The sequence below is a fragment of the Leopardus geoffroyi genome, chromosome D3, assembly GCF_018350155.1.
Source record: "Leopardus geoffroyi isolate Oge1 chromosome D3, O.geoffroyi_Oge1_pat1.0, whole genome shotgun sequence".
Taxonomy (NCBI): Eukaryota; Metazoa; Chordata; class Mammalia; order Carnivora; family Felidae; genus Leopardus; species Leopardus geoffroyi.
In genome coordinates this window covers 11,776,890-11,793,050 of record NC_059339.1, presented here as the reverse complement: position 1 = coordinate 11,793,050, position 16,161 = coordinate 11,776,890, and the positions used below count along the sequence as shown (strand labels likewise).

The following is a 16,161-nucleotide window of genomic DNA, read 5'->3' as shown; positions in this document are numbered from 1 at the left end:
GTGAGGTGATTGTAACCAGAAACACCTCGGCAGGCATCTCGCTGCTGTCCTGAGTGCTGCTGGCAGGCAGCCGGGCCCCCGGAGCCGGGAGCCGGCCAGAGGTGCCCCGGCTGGCCGCTCACCGCCCCTCCGGGGCCCGGCCCGGGTGATAGCTTATCGGGCGCACTCGGGGTGGGGGTGGGGGGGCGCCCAGCGCTACAACCGGAAACGCGGCTCAAGGCCAGTGGATGCCTGATGGAAAGGTTTGCGCCAGGGTGCGCGCAAGCCCGCGCTTAGGCTCCCGGTGCAGGCCTGCGTCCCTGCGCGACCAGGTAAGGCGGCAGGTGGGTGGGGAGCGATGTTCCCTATGGGCCTGGCGAAGGCTGGTATTTTATAAGAACCAGAGGGGTGGGAAGGGGGGGGGGGGGGGGGGGGGGAGGAAAGCAGAGAAGGCAGGGGTCAGGGCTTCAGGGCAGGGATGCGGTGGGGCGCACCCCAAGTTGTCGGTGAGGGGGTGCGACTGCGAGAGGTGTGTCTGACCCCTGATGCGCCTTGTCACCTTCCCACAGCGGGGCTCGACACTCCCGGCCTCCGGCCACACGTGGGTGCCCTCCGTTCCTCTGAGACGCCAGCATGCATATTGGGGCGTTTTGGGAGGGGGGCGAGCCTGTTGGGGTTGAGGGCCCGTAGTCAGAAGGTCGTTGTAGTACGTTAGAACATGAGGGGGATTTGGAGCCCGAAGCCCTGAGTTTGACTCCAGGCTTTCCAAGTTTTACTGTGCACTCTTGGGCCAGTAGCTTAACATCTCTGGGCCCAGCCTCCTCATCTTGCAGGGACGAATCCTAATAACAACTCGGCGGGCTGTCGGGCTTCAGTAAGGTGATAATTTGAAAGATCGTTTTAAAATAGAGCCTTATTTTGGGTGGTCTATTATGAGAAAGTTCTGGCACCGTCTAGAGAGAGTCAACCAGCAGCCGACTGGGATGTGCGTTTCCCCTGGAAGGGGACCCGCGTGGGATCGAACAGGTTGAAGCATGGCCTGCGTCTGCCCTGAGCAGGTGTCCCCGGTCCCAGGGAAAGACGTTTGGGAGGAAGAGCACCCGAGGCAGTGACCTGCAGACAGGGTTGCAGAGCCCAAGCCAAGAGTGTTTCCAAGGCCTTTCACTGCAGGGCCCCCAATGAGATGCTCACTGGGCCCTGGGAGATCGCGGCCAGATCCTGCCCCACCCCCCCAGCGGGGCCTCTCCAGGGCGCGCCCTCGAGCTGGTCCAGCCGTGCTCCCAGCGCTCTTACAGCTCACTGGGACAGCCGGGACCCGCGGGCAGACGCGCAGACAGACAGACGCCTCGGTGCCGGTGCCGGCCGGTCTCCGGGTGCGCCCGGGTCTGCGAATCAAAGGAGGAGCCTCCTCCGGTCACCCTCTCCCCCTGCTCTGCTCCGCTCACCCAGGAGCGCCTAGCGGTCTCGAACTAGTCAGCTCTGGTGGCCCTAGCCCCTTTCTCAGGCACCGGTCGGGGTTTACGCCCCATCTCCTCGCTTTAAGCAGGGGGCCTCCACCTATCCAGCAGGGACTCCGGAAAATTATATGCAAAATCGACTATTGAAGTGCGTTTTCCCTTCTTTGGTGCAGAGAAGAGCCTTCTTGTTATCATCGTCTCCGTAAGATCTGCATTGCCCCAAAGGCTACCAAGCCCTCTTCCCCACCAGGTCCTGGGGGCCTTATCCTTGGTGCAGGGTGGAACGTTCGGGTTGTGTGTTCTTCTCCTGCATCTACCTCGAGGTGGTTGACTGTGCAAGACAGCACGTCAGCGCGTACACATCTCAAAAAGGTTCCTTCCAAAAGCTTCAGGGGAAACTGAGGCCCAGAGGCCGAGACAGCCAGTTAGAGGCCGAGGGCAAAGCTCGGGTCCCTGGGCTCTGAATCTAACACTGGTGAGAATTCCCAAATATCGTGAGTCCAAAACGGGGCCCGAGGCAACCTCCAAAATGCCCTAGGTTAAGGTGGTGGTTACCCTTTAGTGACACACGCTGAGCCGGTCTGAAGGACAAACACTTGAATGGAGTGTGGACCTGCCAACGTGGGAAGGTAAAGGGCCTCGCTTGGCTCTTTGCTAAGTTAGTGGGGTTTTGGCCTTTTAGATGACAAGGTGTCCTCGGAGAAGCTGACGAAAACGATGGCTTTTCTCCACAAAAATTCACCAGCGTCCCCAGTTTTGCAAACAGCATCCAGTGCTCTGCAGGCCCTGGAGGGCCATCCACAGCAATCACGTGAAAGTCACTTCCCTTGGAAGGGAAGATCCAAAACCCAGGCAGAGGCTGGTTTGGGGAACGCCCCGGGGTACCACGTCCCCGAAGAGGCTTGTCCCCAGGAGTGTGGGCGATTCTCTTGCCCACACCTCCGCCATCATTGGTGTGGCCTCGCATCCGCAGCCAGGCTGCGGGGTAGCAGGGAGAAAAGTTCAAGTCTCCAGCCCAGGCTCCGCTGAAATGGTCCTTAACGCCCCAGCCCCTTCGGCCTCATTGTTTATCCATCTGAACGACGCCCCTTCCCCGGCCCACTCCCACCCCCACTTTTCCGAGGTCGACTATAAAAATAAACTATTTTTCCTTGTTAATAAATCTCCGCCCGGCGCCCTCTTTTAAAGAACTCAAAAAAAAAAAAAAAAAACAAAAAAAACCCACTGCGCCCCGCGCGAGCGAGCAGAGAGATTAATCTTGAAGCAGGATTTATGTGGCGCGGGCATCCTCAAACAATTGGAGTCATAAAGTGAAATGAGATTCGGAGGCGGGTGGGGGAGGGGGAGGACCTCGGGAACCACAAACACATTTGTGTAGCTAAACAATGTGGAAACTCTTAAAGACCCTTTTTCTGCAGACATCTTGCAGCAACGACGCTTCCCTGTCAGCCCGCGGGAAAGGGAGAGAGATATATTAACTGAAGACACAATCTAAAATTACTTAGGGGTTTTAAACATGCGGGCAATGGGGGCGGGGGCGCTGATAAACTGTTGTCCATATTTCCTTCTCTCGGTGTATTATTTCCAAGATATTTCACCCCCCCCCCCCCCCCCCCGTCACAGTGTCCCCTCCCTCCCCACTCCTTCTTTTCTCTCTCCATTCATTACGTTGACTAGCGTGCAGGGGCCGAAGCCTGGGGGGACTGGAGCCCAGCGGGGCAGGATCTTGGTTTGAGCCAACGCGTCCGGGCGCAATTGCGCCAGTGCGTAAAGACGCGGGTGGGGCGCACGGCGCGAAGGGGAACGCGCAGGGGCTTAGCTGGGTCACATCTGCCTCTGGGTGACCTTTCTCGGAGCCCTTTTCGTTGCTCTCTAGGCTCTTCGGGGCTTTAGAAATTCCAAGCCTTGGGCAGGAATTATGTGCGGCCCTGGGGAGGATGGCAGAAAGCCCTTTTCTTCTGCCCCGAGAGTTAGCGCTCGCGAACACACTAGCCCAAGACGTCAGGGGTCCCCGCCCTGATGTGTAAGTTTAGAGCTGGTTACAGCCTCCTTCAAACGTCTGGGCTTGGGTTTAGGCTGGCTGGACTCCCCGGGCTTGGGAGGACGCATAGAGTTGTCTTAAAAGTCTGGAGAAATGGGGAGCCCCGGGGCCGAGCGCTCATCGTACCCTAGATGTGGCATCTAGAGCAGCCCTCACACAGTCAGGACGACTGTTCGTCCCCGTGTGAACCGGGTGGTCGAGTTGATTAGCGTCGCGGTGCGCCTGGTTGCTCATCTGTAAAATGGGGATATAACGGTACCTATCCCTACCGATTGTTGGTCGAGTAGAAGAATATAAAGCTTGATGAAAAGCATAGGTGGTCCATGAGTTCCAGATGTTTTTATGGTTATCACTTATTATGACCGAGTTGTGAGAGCCTAGCAGGGGCCACAAGACGGCCCTGTTCCTCTACGGAGGGGACGCAGGCCACAGAGAGACACTCAGTGTCCCAGAGGGGATAAGGATACAGTGAAGATTGAAATCCCGATTTCTGGATCCATTCATTGGTTCGATAAATACTCCGTTGTTGTCAGGCTCCGTTCTGGGCCCTGGGGACCCAGCGGTGACCAGGACGGTCCTCTGCCCCGTGCAGCCCGCCCATCACTGGGAGAGGCCGAGGTTGAAACTAACAGCGCCTCGTTCTGGTGCCAAATTCTTGCCTGCGCGATTCCTTAACGCCTTTCTGGTCACAGCTGGGGCGTTGCAGACGGACCCCTGCCGCCAGGGGGGCACACAAATGCGGAGGACAAGGGTAAAAAAAAAAAAAGGGGGGGGGGCAACCACGGAGGACGCCACAGCGGCCGCCGCTCAGCGCCAGCCTACGACCAGCGACGCGGCCTCGTCCAGGCCGCCGGCTGCGGCTGTCGCCCTTGCGGGGCGGGCGGCCAGCAAAACATTTCCAAACGTGTCTGGACCCGATTCCGGAGTGTGAGGCAATCCCTCTGGCCCACGCTGCCGGCGGACCCTTTATTTAGGCGCGTTTCAGCCGGGCAGCGCCTCTTAGGTCATCTTTTCTGGGTCTGCGCGGGGAAATCGGCTGTGAGCGCACCCGGCGACCCTCCGCTCTGAGTGGCCCCCACGCCGGCTGTCCCCCCGCCCCCGCGCCGACAGCCAGGGATTTGCTTGGGGGCGGCGGCGGGGGCAGGGGCAGGGGCCATGCCGCCGGGGCGATGCGGCTCTCGGTGCCTGGCGAGTGTGGCCGTGGCCGAGGTGGAAATTCCAGCCCCAGCGCGCATCTTCAAATAAAACAAAACGGAAAAACCCTGCTAGACTTTTTACCAAAAATGCCACCTTGTTATAAATCCCCCCCATCGGATGTCGCTCGCCTTATCCGAGTGGAATTGTCACATTCTCCGGACGTTATATGGAATCGTTCAACATTTCCTGAATTTGCCAGCCGGCCCAAATCTGCTCCGATGGGGACAACTGTCCGGGTTGTATTAGCAGGGGTGAAATGTTCCACCCTCCAGCCTTGACTCTGAAGGATATACCGTCTCCTGAAATTTCCAGATACTTCTGGTGGTTTTTCCTTTGCCAAATGTCCCCATGCCCCCGGGCTTGGGATGGAGGGAGAAGAATGGGGTTTGGTGACGCAGGTGGTGCGGGGGGGGGGGGGGGGGACTGTCACCTTGGCCTCCTCTCCGAGGAGATGTTCTCACTTTCATAGCCTAGGGAAGAGCCTCAGATTCATCCCCAGGTTTCCCACCTGGAGGCACACACATCCCTCCTACTCGCCCACATACCCACAGAAATAGAAAATTAAAGCACTTCTATCAACCATCCAGATGCTCGATCTCTAAACTACCCCCCCTCCCGCCCTGCCAAAGATCCAGATAATTAAGTATACATGGGAGAGGGGAAGCTCAGCCCCAAATTTCTGGATCATTTTCCAGTTTTTTTCATCCGCATATTCTCCAGGAAAGTGTAGATACACGTTTTATCTCGAAAGGCAAACACAACACGATGAAACAAAAAATCCTGTATTTGTGTGTTCGGTTTGAACAGCCCTCTCCCGGTACTTAGCAGCTGCACAAGCCTCAAACCCAGCGGGGGCAGGGGACAGCCGGGACGGTCCGTTGGCCTGGGTTGGGGGACAATCCCGTTGACTTTTTCAGCTTCGGAAATGTCCGTCAGATCTCACCCTCTAGCGGATACCGCTCTGTGCCCGGACGCCAATTTCTGACCCTGGCATTTCCTGTAGGGCCGCTCCAGGGGAGAGGGTCCCTCTGGCATCTTGTGCTTGTGGCAGAGCCCGAGGGTGGGGGTTCAGGCTACACGTCCAAACGCCGGTGACAAAGCTTCCCCAGCAATTTGGGTATCAGCGTGTTTGGAAAGAAAGCCCGGCGGGGGCCGGGGGTTGGATTAATCCAGGCGGGCTGGGTCTGGATTCTTTCCCTGGCTTTCATTTCCCAGGGTATAGAGCTCCGCCTGGAAGCAGAAAAGTCTGAAAAGCGAGGTGGAAAAGTCCCCTCCTCCAGGAGCTGCTGGGAGACCTGGCTTGGCTATTGCCCTCTGGTCTTGGGGGACATTCTGGAGGGCGCAGTGACCCCTTGGCTTTTGCAATTGGAGGGAGGGGATGAATCGGGGTCCTGTGGCTGTATTCCCGTGAGGGCCCCTGCAACTTCGTGCAAAAAGGAGGTTAGGATTTGTGAAGGACTCATCCTCTGCTCTTTGGTCTCCCAAGGACGACTGTGGAACTGTACCTGAGTCACCGGCAAGGTCCTGGACCCCACTCACGTTCCCCAAAACTTTCCTTAGCTCATAGACCTCCTTCCTCTTGGAGAGGACATCCAGAGTTTTTATTACCTCGAACAATCCTCTCACTAAAACCTGTTCTCTACCATGGGTCCCCCACCTACCTTTGGACTCCGATTAAACGGGGATGCCTGGGGAGGGAGCGGGGTTGGGAATGTCGTTATCAAAATCAGAATCGTTCTGGAGTCCGAATGCCTGAGCTGAAACTCTCCCCTCACTTGCCCAGTGGCATTGGGCAAATTATCTAACCTCTCTGAACCCCCTCTTCCTCCTCTGCGAACCGTGATGATAACCATCCTTCCCTCATAGGGTGGTTAGGAGAAGAGAGGCAGGTCGGCACGAGTTCTCAGCCAGAGGGTTGTGGAGCGCAGGCAGCCACGGGGTGCTAATGCAATACATGTACATCCATGCGTCGTGGGTCTAGTCCAGAAAGGGCAGTGTGCATGTAGGATACCTTCCCGTGGAGCGGTGTGGGTAGATGTCCCCTTCTCACCCCTACTGCCAGTTTTCAGGCTCTGGGTTCCAATCCAAGCCCTGCCCCCTTTCTAGCTGGGTAACGCTGGGCAAATGTTTTCCCTCTCTGTACCTCTAGGGCGCAGAGGGAGAAAGGAGTCTGGCCTCCGGGGTCTTTGTGGGGATCAAATAAGCCGGTAGGTGCGCGGCACATAGCAGTGAGATTGAAAGATACAATATCACAGCACGTCGTAACAAACACATAAGCACAGCCTAACACAATATACACATCCTAATGGAAGGTAAACGCGGTATAATATCCGATATTACGATGTGTTATATTGTATTATAATTCTGGGCACACGTGTGCGCACTGGGAGGGACTGACTGCCTTAGCCAGGACGTGCTTCGCCACTGCAGTGCCCGTGGGGGACACAGGGGCTTGCTAACCCACTGTTTCCCCAGTGGTTGCCGACTGGGGTTTCGCAGCGCGCACGAGCCGCTGGCAAAAACGCGAGGACTTTCGCTTTCTCCCGGTGGCGCTGCCCCGGGCGGGTTGCACCCGGCCCGGGGAAGGTTTTAGGAGGCTCCCGGGCACTAGAAAGCCCAGGCAGGCTCCGGCGACTCCGTGGCGGCAGCCAGTTAACCCGCGGACACCTAGGAGACCGTGCGTCCGAGGAAACTCGTGACAGCGCAGCGCGGGGCGAGGGCAAAGGCGCGCCGCTCCTGGAGAACGTCGACCCCGCGGAGCTGGAAGCTTGGGCCAGGCAGAGGGAGGACCTGCAAACATCTACCCTCTCTTCTTTCCCTTCCGCACCAGAAGGCAGAGCCGGCAGGGAGAGGGCACGGTGGGAAGCAGGGCAGGTTTTCTTTTACGCGCTGCTTCTCAGGACTTAGGCGGTCCGGACGATGCGACGTCTACCTAACCGCCCAGAAACGATTTTTTGGAGCCCTTTCTTTGGCTCTGTAAAGGCACCACACACCAGCACGATCGTGTGCAGCGGTGGAAATCATTGGCGCGAACCCCAGCTCACTTGCACGCGGAACAACTTGCCCACTGAAGCATATGCACGGAGAGGTACTAGCTGCACCCCAAGTCGCTGGCACGTCGGCATTATTTGCACACCGATCATCGCTGGCATATGCTGTTTGCAGATCCCGAGCCACGCTTAATTTGCGCATAACCGTCTGCAGACCGGATCGTCTTTGCGCGCCCAGTTGTCTGCACGCGCTAGCGAGCGTACGCTTCATCGCACACACGCAAATTAGGGTGCATCGCCGCCATTGCACTTTCGCACGGCCCTAGACACGCACCCACACGCTCGGACCTCGGGGTGTTAACGAGGGGCACGAGGTTGAGATCTCCCATCTAATCGGGAAAGTTTCGGAGTTTAGAGGAGAAAACTCTCCCTCCAGTCCGTGTTGGGTCTTTTTCTTCGTTGTTCGTTTTTTTTTTTTTTTTTTTTTTTTTTTCCGGACAGAGGTCGGAAGCCAGACAATTTTCCCGCTAGGAGAGACGGCGGGACAAAGGCCAGCCGGTGGGTCCCCAGTTTTGAGTAGTTCAGTTACGGTTCCGGAGTTCCAGGCAGCGCTCGGAGCGCAGAGCTCTCGGCACGGCCTCCGCGCCTCCCCCGAGCCCCCGAGCCAGGTGGGGCCGGGAGGGAGACCCAGGGCCTGCGCTCAGAGGCCGGGGAGTTGTGTTTATTTTCCAGTTATTCTTGGCCGCCGTCCACGCGATTATTTGGAGCAGCGCAGGGACCTTCGGGGAGAGCTGGGGCCTTGGGGGGTGGGGTGGGGGTCCCTTTGCCAGGCCCCACGAGTTTTATGGCGCCGGAGCTCGGAGGGCGAAATTACAGGCGGAATCAAAATGTGTAAATTATAGGTTTGTGTTGTAAAGAGGCCTGAGCGCGCCCGCTGGAGAAAGGCGGTTGTGGGTTCCCGGCGGACCCGCGCCAGCGCCGCGCGCGCCTCTGCGCGCTGAGCTTTTGCCGGCTCCACCCCCAGGCGCGGGGAGCCTGGACCCCGGGGCGCGGGGACACAGGGCCGCCACGCAGGCCCCCGGGCTCCGGCCCGCACCGCGTGGCCTCCCCGGCCGGCCGGAGAGAGAGGCAGCAGGCCGACTCCCGGCCTCCGGCGCGCCAGGCTCGACGACCAGCAGTCAGGACCGCGGGAGCCGGGGCGCTGTCGCCCTCCTGCCGTCCCCGCCGCGCTGGCCTTTTAGCCGCAGCTCGCCAATTAGCTTTCGTCGGAAATGCCTTTATGTGCCCAGCCGCGAGCGGAGCGAAAGCTCATTGAAGAGTTTAGACGCGTGTGCCTTGGCGGGTCGCCGGAGCGCGTTGGAAAGAATTTCAGAAACATCGCCGTTCAAAGCTCTCCTGACTTAATTTTAAATTATTTGGCTTTTCCTGGGTTTCTTCTGCATTCCCTTCGCCGTCTTATCTCTTCTTTAACCCCCTTTCAAAAAAAATTTTCCCCTTACCTTCGCTTCCTTTCCCCTCTCCCCCTCCGGGCTGGCCTCCCGCCTGCCTGCCTCCCTGCCTGCCTTCCCTCCCTCCTGGATCCCGTCTTTCCCATTACATGTTCGATTTTCTTTCTTCTTTGTCTCCTTTTTCTCCTCACAGTTGCGGGATTTCAAAACCCCCTTCTTGAGGGCGTCTTTCCCCTTATTTATTTACACCATTTTGCATCCCTCCACGCTCCCTTGTTCCTTTCTACTTTGACTCTCTCCACTTCTTGGCCTAGGATGTGTTGCCATTGAACGTCAACGTTCTCCGTTACAGAAAACCAACTGCAGCCGGTCACACTGGCCTGAAGAAAACCAGAAAGGGGAGGAGAACATTTTAAGAACCTTCCAGAAGTCCTGCGTTGGGTTAGCACCAGCCCTTCCAGGACTGGGTGTGTTGGAGAGGCGGAGGGGCTGGAAGGTTACTAAGAGCTCAGATGTTCCATAGTCAGTGGGACTGTCCATTGGGATGGGTGACATACCCGTCTACCAGCTGTCCCTCCTATGTGTTACTACTGCCTGCCTGTGCATACCAGGCTCTGTCCCCGTCTGAGGCCCATTTGATTCCCACCTCCGTTCTGAGAGCCCAGGCGACCGCCTTGCCAATGGTTGGCGAGAATTTCAAGAAGGCAAAAAACCCATCCGATGTTAAAATCCTTCTCAGACCACCTAGCTCCCTTCCAGGATGACAGATGTCTATTTCCCAGCCCCACCACCCAGCCCACGCCTCCCCCTTCTCAACAGCTGTTCATCCATTGTTATATTTATTAGGTAAATATAAATCCCATAAATACACCTGCATGAAAAGCGTCATGTTCCATAATTTGCTGTTCAGAGCCACCAACATCCATCTTCCCGCCAGTCCCGGTCTTGGGTTTGACAAGGAGGGTCCACACTCTGGCCCCTTCTGCTAAGTGATGAGAATATTAACATCTGACCACGCTGCCCCCGTAAGTAGCCTCTACCCCATCTACCTTTCCAAAGCTTCCTTATTAATAAGAGGTCATTTCCTCCCCAGGCCTTAAACTCAGCCTGCAGTGCGGACCAGACGGGGAGAAAATGTTGACATCTCCCGGCTCTGTGGCGATACCTGGGTGATCATAGCCTCCTTCGGGGAGAGGCTGGCTGGGGACCCATGCTGGGGGCTTCTGGAAGCAGAGACACAGGTGCTTCTGTGTGGAGATCCCCGAGGGGACTTCAGGGACAGAAACACTGGTAGCCCCTTCACAGTTCATTTTCCCCCCGAGCACATGCTCTTTATGTCTGGCTTTCTGGAATGACCCAAGCAGCTGGCTGATGAGCCCTATTTCTTTCAGTCGTTCCTGCCTGGCTCTCTTAAAGCTCAGACACCATGAAGAAGATGGGTAAAGATGGAAATATGTAATTAACACACGGTGCTGGCGAGGGCGTGGGGAACAGGAAATCCCGGAAGCCAGGAGCAGGGAGAAGATAGATGGTTACAGCCAATACGGGGAGGGGGGATTTGATGTACCCGCCAAAACCGGGAGAGCACTATCCTTTGACTCAGCGACTCCTCCCCCCACCCCAGATGTTGCCCCTACAGATGTGATCCTACAACCCGCAAACTGCAAATGTGTAAAGATGTTCAATGTGGCACTTCTTTGATAGGAAAAAAAATTGATAGCTTGGTCCGTTTTAATGGGGTTCTGGTTAAATTAACTGTGGGGAAAGAACGCTGCACCCACTGAGCTCCACCCAGGCACGCCAGAAGTCATTTTTAAGTGAACTGGTAAAATACTAGAAAAAGGGTTGTTGTCCTCGTGGTTCTTTTCTTAGGACTCCCCCCTCCCCTGCCCGCCCCCCCCCCATGTCCCCCCATCACCCCCTTCTCTCTCCCAGCTTCAGCACAGCGATCAGCACCTGATGAACGCTCACTGTGGGCAGAGGTTGGGCCAAGCCCTTCCAAAAATATCTCATTTTATCCCCACATCGCTGTGCCAGAGAGGCCCCATCTTACAGGTGGTTAAACGGAGGCTCTAGGAACAAACTTCCTGCCCAGACTCCTGTACTTAGTAGGATGCTCTCCAACCCAGATCATCTGTTTCGGCAGCCTGATAGCTGCCATTGAATTGACCCCTATTTCAGCTTCCTCCTCCTCTTTCTGCTTTTTTTTTTTTTCCTTTTCCCAACCGCGGGAGCCCCTCTCCCACCCTTCATTTCCACCCTACCTCCCCACCACCATTCACAACGGGTAAATGAAAGAAGTGTTTGCAAGGGGACAGCTAAGTCCAGACCAAAGTGAGTCATCAGGCCCTGCTACACATCCAAAGACGATTGGCCAGGACACACGGTGGCAGATGGCACCGAGGTGGGCCTGACAGAGACCCAAGGGAGCCAGGCGTGCCCCTTAGCCGTTCACAGGAAACTCACCCGTGGTCTCCGTGCTTCCAAAGGATTTGGTCCCAAGCCTGCCCTTCTCCCCTGCAGTTCCCATAAATCCTAGCAGGCCTCCCTTCCCGGAGCCGGCGCTAAGCCCTGAAAGGTAATGGGGTGTGAGAATACGGCTTCGAAAATTGCTCGGTTAAGATCCGGATGTAGGGCTAGGATTCCTGTGGGGATCCCTTAAACATAGGAGCTAGGGCTGTTACCGACATTCCTCTTATCTGAGGATTGGGCTTCTGCAAGTAATGCCTTCAGACTTCAAATGCATTCCTTGGCTACCAGAGCAACGCCCCGGGAAGATACGAGGAATCCTAGTTTTTTGGCAGATGGGGCTGAGGCATGGCCAGGCCAGCGAATAGCTCTTGAGAAGCGAAGATGTCTAAGGCGCTGCGCGACCGTCCGAGATGCTGAGATGTGTGTTCCAGCCACATGTGCTTGTATATTGTAAAGATTCCACTTCCCATGTTTCCTTCTGGGCCCCTCCTGCCACAGTCCTTTTCCTTGTTCCCAGGCAGTTCCAGCTGTGGCCCCTTTCTTGTATATTTCCTGGACACAACCTATGCACCATTAACTTCTTCTGATTTGAATGGTTACCTTTGATATTCAACATATAGCCGTGGCCCGGTGGGTGAGAGCCCGGTGCCTGATCCACATCTGGAGCCGTGACTTTTTAGCTCTGTGTCCTTGGGCAACTTCCTTAACTTCTCTGGCTTGGTGTTCCCACCTTTACATTTTTTTTTTTTTTAATGTTTATTTATTTTTGAGAGACAGAGTGTGAGTGGGGGAGGGGCAGAGAGAGAGAGAGAGAGAGACACACACACAGAATCTGAAGCAGCCTCCAGGCGCTGAGCTGTCAGCACAGAGCCCAACTTGGGGCTCAAACCCACAAACTGTGAGATCATGACCTGAGCTGAAGTCGGAGGCTTAACTGACTGAGCCACCCAGGCGCCTCTTGGTTTTCCCATCTTTAACATGGGATTGATACTATTACCTGCCTTAAAGGTTTCCTATGAGGATCAAATGTGACAAAACATGTCAAGCATCTAGGATTTTGCCTGCCACCAAAAAAAAAAAAAAAAAAAAAAAAAAAAAAAAAAAAGGCAACAAAAAACCCACCATGCAATGAATATTAGTTTTTAACGTTAATTATTAATAGCTAAATAATAAATAATTATGCTCTGTTCCCTCCGTGTTGCTGTCCCTTCCTCCTTTACCAGTTCCTTTCGGATGGAGGTCGTGGTCTCTTAGCCCATTGCCAGAAAAATAACTGAGGAATGAAGTTTCTATGTAAGTTACGAATGTTACAAGCTGCAACATTTGAAAAAGGAGGAGGATGCTAAAATTCTGGAATCCTGACTTCCTCCTAATGGAGAGTCTTCGTCAGTGGTGTACAAAGTAGAATTCGGATTTCTGTTACTACTCCGTGTGTGTGTGTGTGTGTGTGTGTGTGTGTGTGTGTGTGATATCAGCGGCTGAGGCAAATGCCTGAACCCAGAATCTGGCCACTTTGAATGTGGGCAGACCTCAGTAAGGAAGGAAGTTTGCATTAAACTTGAAAATGTTTGTGGTCATATTAAAAAGTAGGGTGGCATTTACAAATTTAAGGCTGCCGCACAAATAGAAAAGATCTGTTGACTTTTGAAATGAATTCTTCTGGATAAAAATGCATTCCCTTTCCTAAGTGTGTTGGAGCACTGTTTACTTAAATTAATCCTATCTTTGCACAACATATTGGCGTGGCCTTGGAAGCAAGGGTTTCCTCTGCATTCCTTGGAGAGAACTTGCTGGCTGGCCAAGGAGGGGCGGCTGTGGTTTAGGGAGTGGCGGAAGGTCTCTGTACCTTATGGAGACAACCGCAAAGGCTGGGTTCTTCCCTGGAGGTGTGTTTTTTTGAAAACGACCTTATAATTCTTTGCAAAGATCATTATACAGTTGGATGGTAAATGATGCTTTTCTTTCTTTCTTTCTTTCCTTCTTTCTTTCTTTCCTTCTTTCTTTCATCATTAGTAAGTAAAATCTGTCCCTCTCCCCTGCCAGGAAAGAAGCCAAAAAAATAAGAGGGAAGCAAGCAAAATCATAAATATGCTGAGTCTGAGCTTTTCATAGAAACAGGAACAAAGACTTTGTGGGCCTTTTCTTCACGCTTGGAAAAAAAATTCTCACATACACAAAAGTACACTGATTATTATATCAAGTGTCTGTGTGCTTAACACCCAGAAAAAACAACAACAACAACAACAACAACAACACAGATTAACCTGTGGTCATACCTGCTGCAAAGCTTTTTGTAAATAGCAGAAGCAAAATATTATAAAGGTAAAGTGGTTTCCCCTTTTCTGATACCATACCTCCTGTCTCTTCCTCTCCTCAAATATAACCACTATCAGAATTTTGGCAAATATCTGCCGCCCAGTTTTATACTTTTATGAAAAACACACTTCTCTAGAAGTGATACAAAATATGAGTTTGTGGGGGTTTAAAACTTTTTTTATGTTTATTTATTTTGGGGGGGAGAGAGAGAGCGCGCGCGCGCGCGCGCACACACACACGCACGCACACACACAGGGGGCGGAGGGGGAGAGGGAGAGAGAGAATCCCAAGCAGGCTCTGCACTGTCATGGCAGAGCCTGACACAGGGCTCGATCTCACGCACCGTGAGATCTCACGACCTGAGCTGAAATCAAGAGTGGGACACTTAAAAGACTGAACCACCCAGGCGCCCCTGTGGCTTTTTTGTTTTTTAATTTGCATGAATCTTATGCTGTGTATGTAGTTCTACGATTTGCTCTTTTCCTCTCAACATCATCTTTCTAACAGTTGTGTTCAATTTGTTTTGATAAATAGATATAATTGCAAATATTATAAATACATTTCACTCATCCTGATTGCTACGCAGCAGTTTATTATATAATAATAATTGTAGCTAATGCATGCATAGCAATTTCCAGGTACCAAGCAGTCTATTTAATGAATTCAGTAAATGAAATTTTCTCTTAAGATGTATTTATTTTAGAGAGAGAGAGCAAGCAGGGAAGGGGCAGACGGAGGGCGGGGGGGGACAGAAGGTCCGAAGTGGGCCCTGTGCTGTCATCACAGAGCCCGACGCGGGGCTCGAACTCACACCCCGTGAGATCATGACCTGAGCTCAAGTGGGACGATCAACCAACTGAGCCAGCCAGGCGCCCCAATGAATTTTTTTTCCTTTTCAAATTTTTATTTAAATTCTTTAGTTAACATATGGTGGTTTCAGGAGTAGAATTCGGCGTCTTATCAGTTACATGTAACACCCAGTGCTCATCACAAGTGCCCTCCTTAATGCCCGTCACCCGTCTAGCCCATCCCCCACCCATTTCCCTCCATTAACCCTGTTTGTTCTCTCTTGTTAAGAGTCTCCTATGATTTGTTTCCCTCTCTGTTTTCATTAAGTGAACTTATTTAATGAATTCTCCCACCTATAGGTGCTATTGTTGCCTCCTCATTACTTAGAGAAGAAAACTGAGGCATCCAGATGGAGTGCCTTGGCTGACTCAGTTGGTAAAGCACGACCCTCGATCTCGGGGTCATGGGTTCAAGCCTCACATTGGGTGTAGAGATCACTTTAAAAAAAATCTCCAAAAAAACCAAACCAAAACAAAACAAAAAACAGGCATGCGGAATTAAGTAACCAGCCCAAGGTCACTTTCTCTGCTGACAGACATCTAGATTTTTCCCTGTTTTTTTTTCACCGTGATAAACAATGATACAGCGAACATCTTTGTGCCTGCTTCATCACGGATGCCGGTTAGTATTCTCTGGGCAAGAGTTTCCAGCAAGCAGATACCCCAAGGAATTGCTGACCCTGAGAGTAAATACGTTGCGGATTTTCACTAAACATTTGCGATGTCACATTGGCATGTGTGATCTTGGGCAACCTTCACCTTGCGGATCCTTGGTTTCTTCCTCTGTAAAATGGGTTTCCTCAGGGCTGGCTTATAAAGGCTGAGGCAGAGATGAAAAGGGATGTCCAGGGTTCAGCAGGTGGCAGACTGGCAACTGTTACAGTCACTAATAAGAACGTTGCTGTCGCATCGGGCTGTGGGCTATATGTTGGCCAGGTTCTAACCCAGGGTACATTTGCCAAAGTTGAACAGTGATCTTTAGGACCGAACTGGAAAACTCTTCTTGGTTGCGGTCTCATTTTAAAGGATTGAAAATAAGGAACAGGAACGTCTGTTAAATGTTTTATTTATTTATGTATCTATTTATTTATTTTGAGCATTTATTCATTTTTGAGAAAGAGAGACAGACTGCGAGCAGGGGAGGGGCAGAGAGAGAGAGAGAGAGAGAGAGAGGGAGGGAGACACAAAATCCGAAGCAGGTTCCAGGCGCTGAGCTGTCAGCAGCAGAGCCTGACGTGGGGCTCGAACTCACCAACTGTGAGGTCATGACCTGAGACAAAGTCGGAGGCTTCACTGATTGAGCCACCCAAGGGCGCCCCAAATGTTTATATCAAACCACACCAAACAACCCAGAGGGGGCACAATGAAGCAGAGACTCAAAGTACAGAACTGGGCCATCCCGGGCCAGCGGAT

At 53.4% G+C, this 16,161-nt stretch overlaps 1 protein-coding gene and 1 long non-coding RNA gene across 2 annotated transcripts in view; one reads left to right on the top strand and one right to left on the bottom strand.

Moving 5' to 3' along the window:
- The first annotated feature begins 292 nt into the window (after nucleotides 1-292).
- The window catches only part of TBX5 (T-box transcription factor 5), an 84,558-nt gene continuing 68,689 nt past the window's right edge, over nucleotides 293-16,161 (top strand). Inside the window, exon 1 of the mRNA XM_045456934.1 lies at nucleotides 293-311. The gene's annotated coding sequence lies outside the window, so the exon portion shown is untranslated. The remainder of the gene's footprint in view (nucleotides 312-16,161) is intronic.
- On the bottom strand, nucleotides 5,441-12,044 carry LOC123587312. The gene is made up of 2 exons (XR_006707226.1): nucleotides 11,579-12,044; nucleotides 5,441-9,492 (listed from the first exon to the last, which is right to left on the bottom strand). It is a non-coding gene; the product is annotated as an uncharacterized LOC123587312 (long non-coding RNA).